The 9542-nt window shown below is 32.4% G+C and overlaps 1 long non-coding RNA gene across 1 annotated transcript; it reads left to right on the top strand.

Annotated features, from left to right (window-relative positions):
- Positions 1-5424: 5424 nt before the first annotated feature.
- LOC115979068 lies at positions 5425-6881 on the top strand. Its single transcript, XR_004088936.1, has 3 exons — positions 5425-5507; positions 5616-5640; positions 6641-6881. It is a non-coding gene; the product is annotated as an uncharacterized LOC115979068 (long non-coding RNA).
- The last annotated feature ends 2661 nt before the right edge of the window (positions 6882-9542 follow it).

Here is a 9542-nt window from a genome sequence, read left to right as displayed (position 1 = left end):
GCAAAATGTAAAGAGTTTTGATTTTTATCCAACAAGCTTTCATTTTACCATTAGTGAAATTAAAGTTTTGTAATTCATCCATAGAAAAAGAGCAAAGGATATGCTGTGGCTTTCTCACCGTTTATTACATTCCCAATACAGCTTCTTGAATTATTGGTTGGCCAGTGTGTACAATGTTAAAGGCTGCCCCAGGGGCTGTTTCTTATTTTGCTATATTATGGGTAATCTGGAAAGAGAGAGATCATTTCATTGTCCCCTAAATCCATTACTGCTTACTTGTACGATTTTATTGTAAATGTCTAATTTTGTATACAAAGATGTTACCACTTTTTAGCAACTTAAATGTCATTAATTTTAGGATGACAATGACACATGGAAAAGATGAACCCATGGTTCCTCTGAATTTTTGACAAGCAAATGTAAGAAAGAAAAAATAAAAATTAGACAAATTGATTGATATGCAACACCAGAGAGGATTTGGACACAAACCATCTCACATTGTATTAGTTATGGTCTTCATTTTTCATTTTTTTCTAAACTTGATATACATACTGTTGGCTCAATTCATTATAGTTTAACTCAGAAACTAATATGTAATTTGATATTAGAGTGAAAATGTTTATAACTATAAGATCTTAGATTTTGAGACGTTGATAGATTTAAATATATAATCCCATGTCAAGATAAAGTTCAGACTGAACAGCAATAGTAGCCAAGGTGTCAAAGAAAATGACGAAAGCATTGTTGCTTTTCCTAGGACTCAAATGAGAGGTGGTTAACATTAAGAAATAGAAATGTTCACCAATTCGTCCATGAACAAAACACTGTATTTTTTACAACCTTGACATCACTATCGTCCCCCAACATATCTTTACCCTCTTGCCCTATCACCACTGCCACCACTACCTGTTAACAGTATCTTGATGTAGAACAAAAATGTGCACATCAGCACTCGATTTTATCAGATTTATTCTAATGCATCTCAAAATATATTGGATCTATGCAGTACCTTTGTTTCAAAATCTCTATTTCCCCCCTTTCCCTGAGATTATATATGCTTAAGAAGATTAGATAACTAGAATACCCGTGGCTTTCAAATGTCAACATGACAGATCATAATCTGTCAAGGAATGTGCCCATTGTTCACGAGTAAAACATTTTTAGGCTTGAAATCCCTATGAAATACCCTTGCAAGGAAAACAGTTCTAGATTCCGTAAAAGCATGAAGAAGTAAGTCTGTATTATTGCACTTTTTACATTACAGATGTTTGTGCAGCCAAACATTGAAATTGAATCTAAAATATGCTGGAAAATTTTAAGCAGCAGAAATTGCAGTATTTAGAATATTTTGGCTATTTGAGGTATGATTATGCAGGTACAAGGACCACTCTTCCAAAGGTGTGATAGAAAAGTTCACATAACGATCAGTGACAACAAGTTGACACAGGCTCATCTGGAGAAGCAAAATACTGTGGCATAATGGGATTTGTAAACTATTAGATAAAGTACTATATTAGTCAAGTTGTCTAAGAAAAAGTTCCTTCAACAAATCAATTATAACTTAGAATATGTTTTGAATTCTCACTTTTGAAATTCATCACTTTAGACATCATCAAGATTAGATTACCTTGACAGTGAAGATACTCCAATGCAATCCTTACCTCTGTAGGATAAAATACAAAATCATCAATGACTTCAGGTTGGTTGGAAATTTGAAATAAAACTTAGCAACAATTCACAGGGAAAATAAGACCGTGATAAATTGAAAAAAATATATATATATGTCAGCAATATATTGTATCTATTTGCTTGCACAAAAAATTCTTTTTAAGTGTTCTGACATATGTACAAGGAATTTATCAAAACTATTAATTGCAACCTATAAGACAGTACTAATAAAAATCTTCTTGAATAATTTTTAGGCTCAATTTAAATCATGATCAGGCTCAGAACATGACAATGTAATTTTGCCTATCAAGATTACCACAAGCAATAATTTTCTGCAGAGGTTTTTGATGAAAGAGTAAATACAGGCAATCATTTTTGTTTTTTTGCAAGTAGCAGGTGCCTTTTGGAACTTGTTGGCACCAAAAAATTCTTTCTCTGTATAAGAGCAAGCCCATTACCACTAATAATTCCCTTTATGTTGGTTTCAAGAACCACAACCACTGCTTTTACTCCTCCAGACTGTTGCAAAGCCTCAAAGTTCTTATTCCTCACCATGTCAATTGAGCCTTTTCATATCAACACTGAGAATGTAAATAGGTTTTTCATTCAAGGAACGCTCATTGAAAGGCTGCACAATAATGGAATTGGTCAATTCGTGCTGTATATATGCAAGGGCAGTTGTAAATCAGTAGACCATCTTTGGTTCATTGTTTAGTGGATCATGATTATTGGGCCTTTGCTTTGTTGCTTTTGGGGTACATTGGTTGATGTCAAGAAGGTGATAGATGTCCATTCTTGCTTGAAGGCACACATACAACTCATATCTTGTTGTTATGTAAATATCATGGAACCTGCGCATGAACAAGATAAACTATTTCTTCTAGTGACGCGCTGCCGAGTTTCTAGTAGAGGACACCATCTCAAGTGCCATCACTAGACCAAGCCTTGCCACTGTTCCAAACCTAGTCTCTTTGTTGTTGCTTGATGTATTGCATTGACTTGGTTGTTGCTGATGGTTTATTTTCAATCCTTTCTTTGAGTTTTCTGAGTAGGAAGGGATTTGATAGAGTGGTTGGTGTTTTTGGTTGTATTTGTTGTTTGGGTGTTTCTTTGGTGAGGAGGAAGGGAATTTTCTGTGTTTTGGTGTTTGCTTGTAGGAGTTTGATGGTGAGTTTCCTTCTTGAGAATTCTTCTCTGTATTTGTTGAGAACTTCTAGTTGTTTCTTTGGGTTTTTGTTTTGGGTATTAATGGAGGGTAGTTTTCTAGTTTTGGAGGCTATAAGTGGGTCTTTGATGAGCGAGAATGGTGGATAAGGTTGATGGTGGGTCTTTGATGAGTGAGAATGGAGGATAGGGGCTGTATTGGCCATTAGTCCATTAGTCCAAAATTTAAGCCTCAGAGTTACATTGTTTAGGAAGAGTCAACAAGATGTTTGGTGTGGGCCTTTATACTTATCCTATCCTTGATCCTGTTATAAAAATAGGATATAAGGAATGTTGATAATCATTTACTTGTAAAATTTGATGAAAAATAGAGAGGGTCACGGTATAGATAAAGTAAATGAACTTTAGTCTGACCCTTTTCCAATATTTTTCTGGGAATATTTGAGCTTCATAAAACAACATTTTTTCTTCTTTGCTATTCTTTGCTTTGAGTCATCCAGATACTTACATTATTGTAAAACTTGATCCGAAATAAAATTGGGTCATAAAATTACTATAATCTTCTTGAAGTTCAAAAGCGAAGAAGAAACTACAAAATTTGATTTTGGTAATCTTACAACTTCTTAATGATGGATATTGATTTTTTTGAAGAGAAATGAAATTTCAAGTCAGTGAGGGAATTTGACAGTACTAATTTAACTCCCTAGTCCTAACAACTTGTTTTCCCAAGTGAGTCCACATTAGTTGGACTTTTTAATGTGGACCTGATTTCAAGATTATTGATGGACCTACGCATCAGGCTTGTTTGAAATTGAATTCACCCAATTTTTGTTGTAACGGACTAGTCTATGGGCCCTTGGTCCACTTGGTCTTAAGAGTAATTTCATCCCTGTTTATTGGGCTACGCTGAGTCAGTTCTGAACACAACCGCTGTATTGTCTCTGGGTTTCTTAGCCCACCATAAGGATAAATAATATTGGACCAATCACGTCCACTGTGTCCGAACACCGCCCTCATTGCATAGTGGTTTTTTTATTTTTGGGAGATGAATAGTGGTTGTAAGGCTGGTTTGTTTAGTCCTTCAATGTTGACTAAAAAATAAGTAACAATGAAAAAAAGTGAAACAAGATTGAAAAAAAGGATTAAAAAGATACAGATAAAGATTTAGCCAAAACAAACCAAAAAAAAAAACAAAAACAAAACAGATTAAGTATGGGTGCAACATTTGTAGGTGTTTTTTGGAAGACTGCAAGAAAGGAATACAACTAGAAATGTTTTAGTTTGGGATTTATGTCCCACAATAGGTTCAAATAAAAATAAAATAAAAAACAAATAAAAGGTTAGAAGCTCAATCTCTCTTGGGAAAGAGACCAGTCTATTAAGTTTAAACTATACTGTTTTGTTTACTATATGTGTGTGTATATATATATTTTGAGAACCAAGTTTTTTTTTTATAATTTAATTGTCATAATATGTGGAGAATGCGAATTCAAAACTGTGGCATTCTTCATAAAGAAAAAACTAGTCAATATTGCTGAGTTATAAAGAACTTGATCTATTTTGTATACTTATTCATTACTAGAAGCTCATTTGAGGAAAAAAAGGAAAAAAGAAAAATAACTAAAAACAATTTTTTAAAAATTAGCTTTATTTTAAGATATAAAGAAATTTTTATTTGAGATTAGTGGGATCATAAGCTGGGTTATTTTGATAGCTTAAAGACATACTTTTCCTTATAAGCCTCGCTAGTATTTTCAAAAGTTTGACCTTTTTGTAAGTGTTAATGTTGTAAGTCTGTCTTTTCACTCCTTCTTTCCCCATCTCCCTTGTCTTCTGTCTCTCCCTGCCATTAGGAAATGAATCTGAGATTATCCTTTTGATAAATACACCCTACTACACAGTAACCATCAAACAAATTAAAAACCAAAAGCAACCCATTCAAAAAAGTTCTCTCTCGGAGAAACCCAAGAAAACAACAAAAGTTTGAACATTATTGGTACGTGGAGAGTGGAATGCCCTTAATTAAACTTTAATTAAACACTTTAGTTAAGTTTTACACCTTCATGGGGTAAGGAAACCAAATGTCAATGGCATCTCCAGCGTTACTGAATCATTAACTAGTAAACAATGATGGGGTGAATTGTTCAAATAACAAAATAAATGTACGCACATATAGCAACAATTTCAACATATTAATTATATTGTTGAGGATTTTATTTTATTTATTTAATTTTTTCGCTGATGGCACTGGTTCTGTTGTCGCCGAATTTGTTGTCACGATTGAAACTATTAAAACATGATTTGTTACTGTAATAATGCGCAATATTAGAATACATAATCTCTGTTTTTTTCTTTCTAGGTAAAGCCTTGAATCAGTCAACATATCATATAATTGCTCTTGACTCTACCTCTATCCACTGTTTTGTATCTCATGAAAGAAAACTAAATATGGACTCTTCTGTAGCTTTCTATTCCTCCACACTCATTCATATTTCCCCATCCTCCACCAGTTACTCATACGAATCTTCTTCTTCTTCAACTTTATATTTTGTTGGTTTGCTCTACTCGATCTGTCCCTAGATCTCACTAAAACATTGCATGTTTTTATGCATTGAATTAAAGATAACAATATATGCAATCCTTTTTGGGATTCGTCGGAACTGCTTAAAGCTCTTGTAAGTACTTCAAACCCTTTTCATTTCAGTTTTTTGATTGGTTGCATTATGACTTGTTGTCCTTGTTTTATACTTGATTGATGAATAGCAATATGTCTTGATGATTAGGAACTTGGAGGAAAGAGGGGAGAAGGTGAAAGTTAAAAGCAACTTCTTCTTTGTGTCGAAATTTCATGTACATTAATTAGTGCGAATGAAACGGTTGTAAAAATGTCTGAACGGGCTTTCTTGTGTGTTTTTGTTATTTGTTTGTGCTTTCTCTTGGACATGCATGTTTTAATTTTCGAACAGACACCTTTGAACATGGTTGCTTTAAATCTGGCCGATATTGTGTTATTTCTTTGTGGGAGAATACAGTGCATAGACATGGAATTTAGACTGAAAAATTAAGTTTTAACCACTGAATTGTCCTTAACTGACCTTTCATTTTGAGGTGAGCCAAACACTATCAAAATTTTAATTTGACAACCTCTACAATTTGTGTTGCCAATAAATTCAAGCGGCGCAGGTGACAAATAAGTATATACAGCTTGAATTTAGAACTAATATACTTGAGTTCAATCATTGCTAGCAGTAATGAGATAAAAATAATATTAGTTTATATTTTGGCACCTTAAAGATGTGTATGTATGCATTTACTCGAATTCTACCAATATTGTTATGTTTGTCTCTTTTTTTTTTTCTTTTTCTTTTTTTTTTCTTTTTGAAAATCATGTCTATGAGTTTTTATTAATAATTCAACTATTGTCCTTTCGGATTTGTTATTGTTTCTTGGTGAAATTCTTATTCTATGGTTTTGTTATACTTTTGAAGAAGAAATTTACATTTGACATAAATAATTTCCGGCATAGACGTCCTTTGGATTTGTAGTTAATCATTAGTATATAATGATTATTATTCTTTTGTACCTTGTTGATATGCTTATGACAACTAATACTAGGTATGGGAAAGTTAAATTAAGTATTTCATTTGTTTGATGTTTTAAAAGCAAAAGAATTTCTGCTCACTAAATTAATTTTCGTTCTCTAACTTGGAAAATTTGTTAAATTACCTTTATGAATGCTGCATTTGAACAACCATATAAAGCTTAGAATCTGGTTTTTGATATTGTGCTATAAATGGACGGGTTGCAGCAATAATCATAAAAGCTGATTCAATGCTCTGGATATAAATCAAGGGAGTGTATCTATCTACCTACTCGAATAATCACTAGGCTCTCAAAGTGTGTGAATTTTCTTGAATGTCTTATGGTTTCTTGGGGGTCCATTTCATGACTTTGGTAAATATCTTAAACCTTTCAGCTTGGTGTTGCTTGTCTTTTAAAACCATTACTTAAATTGTTTGCATGTACTTATCGCTTATATTTTTGAACTACTTATACTCTGGTGAATGGAACGGCTACTCATTAAAAAGGGACCTAACTATGCTCCACAAAGAAAGAAATTTGCGCTTATTTCGGGATATGGCATAGAAATATAAGATATGATTGATAAGGAAGTTGCTTACTAAGAATACAAGGGAGGTTAGTGTTAAGAGGCTTAGTTTCACTGACTGTAAGGATTGCCAACTATTGCTCATGTTGGTTGGAAGAGGAAGATGAAGGCAAGTGATGAGGAGGAGTGGCATTTGTTGGCAAAAACAGACGGGGAAAAGATGTTAATTGGGTATCCTATGATTGGGAGACTCAGATTAGAAAGGCGTTAAGATGTTTATAAATGACTGTACCTTTAAGCAAGGTTAATATATATATAACCTCTGACATATTAACGAGATACACAAAATATGATATGTACCTTCCTTTTTATATTAGTATTTGTAAAACTATAATTGTTATTTTGTCATAGTGTGGAAATATACTTAACTTCTTCTAAGTATTTGCTATGGATACATCTCTTATTAACATTTAACTAGAGAGGATTTGGATCCAAGTCATTACTCGTGCCACTTTGTGTTAGTCTTCCTAGTTTAACTTCTATAAAAATAAGAGGTCCTTAATTTAACACATTAATAGATTTGGATATAAAACCCAGGTCAAGGTAATGTTCTGACTAAAACCCTGCTCTAACGAGTTAAAAGTAGCCAAACCAAATGAAAGCCTAATTTCTCGTCTGCCACTTGGAAACACAAGCAAGCCAAAACACTGTTCATTACTCCCTTGACATCAGCATCGTACCCTAACAATCAACATATCATTTGCAGGGAGGAGCTATATAATGACTAGGGGCAATGGCCCCCTATTTTTTTTTTTTTTTTAAATATTATTTTATTAATAAGTACTAATTTTAGCAATTTTATTAAATAAAATTACACTTTGCCCCTCTTAACAATACTATCAATTCTTTTAAGAGTAATGTTATAACTACAAAGTTTTTTACAACATTTTTACAAACTATTAAGGTAGCAAATTCTTATTAATTCGCACACTTGCATCACTTTTTACTTACCAATAACTACTTACCATATTAGCAATTTGTAAAAATTTTGTAGTTTTAGCATTTTCAACATTTTAAAGAACATAAAAAATTAATAGATTAAATCTAAAACAAAATATATAAGCTCAACAAAATTAGCTCAACAACAAAAATTACCAATAATAAAACTAAAAAAAATAAAATAAAATAAGCCCAATCAACCTATTTTTTCCAAAACAAAAAATTTGGTCATTTAAAAAGTTTTAAACAAAAATCCTTAGTGGTAAAGTAGTAAAGTCAAAGGCCGGAGTTGCCGCACATAGCGAGCAGTAGGGCTACCCCACTAATTCCAAGTTCTAGATCCGTCCTGATCATTTGTCCTCGTTCCCTGTTGCAGTATCTGTTAATTGTATCATGACATACAAACACACATGCACATAAATAAATAAAGAAAAGGAAAGGTTGTGTGAAAAGAAGAATCTTAGGTGAGAAAAGAAAAAAGAAAAATAAAAAAAGAGAAGGGAAAAGACAAAGAACAAAGAAAAAAAAAGTGGGTAAGTCGAAATAGAGAGGAAATCGTCTCCTCCTTTGCATTCTTTTAAGTTTGAAAATAAATCAAATCTTATTTTTTAGGGTGTTTTTATTTATCTATCTTACCATTTTCATTTTATGAATATGTTATTTTAACAGCCCAACCATCCTAAGATTACGTTTCCAATACGAAAGTCATGTAAAGATGCAGCGCTAAGGGAAGCTTAGTAAGGAATGGAGTTAAAGGTTATTGAACACTTGATCAACAAGAATCAAATACGATAATCTAAATCTGACAGAAAAGCTACTTAACAGAACATCAAAAATAAAAGAAAAAGAAAAATTGAAATAGAGTATTATATATCACACGTCTCATTGAAATCTTACCAAACATATGCCAAATAACTAAAAAAAATTGCAACACTCAGTGACTCTCAGATTTTGGAACTGCCGAAGCTAGTGTTTTCTAATATGATACCGGAATCAAATTGTCAACAAGGCCCTTAATTTTAAGGCCCTATTTTGTAACAGTGTTTTAACAACGAAAATTGATGCTTAAACACCACAACATGTATTTCTATATATTTTTTTATCCATACGTATTTTTACAAAATTTAAATAACGTTAATAAAAATATCTTACCAAATAGGCCTATGGCATTGATAAATTTGGACACAGCCTGACTGAATCTACGAACATGATGAAACCATTTTTCCCATTTAAAAAGATAATAATAATAAATTAGCATATTCATACGAGCAGTGATTTACTATGTTGTACCTCAATGTAGCAGTATCTTAATATTATAATATGCAAACACTCAATAACAAATACCTTTAATCTAATTTAATTGGGCCAATCAGTCATCATAATTGTATATATAGCATTATGACAATATGACATCACCAACCAATATAGACTCGAAGTTTATTTTTTGGTAGAAAGACTCAACGATTTCAACCTCACCGACGTTACCGTATCTGCAAATGATAATAATTAAAAATCTAGAGATTACTTATAGCTTGTAGATCCCATCAAAAAAAAAAAAAACTTATAGCTTGTAGATGATTTGAGCCCATAGCCTCAAGAAATG

This window comes from Quercus lobata, chromosome 3, assembly GCF_001633185.2.
Source record: "Quercus lobata isolate SW786 chromosome 3, ValleyOak3.0 Primary Assembly, whole genome shotgun sequence".
Lineage (NCBI taxonomy): Eukaryota > Viridiplantae > Streptophyta > Magnoliopsida > Fagales > Fagaceae > Quercus > Quercus lobata.
Note: the sequence above shows the minus strand (reverse complement) of the source record. Positions and strands in the feature narration are given on the sequence as shown.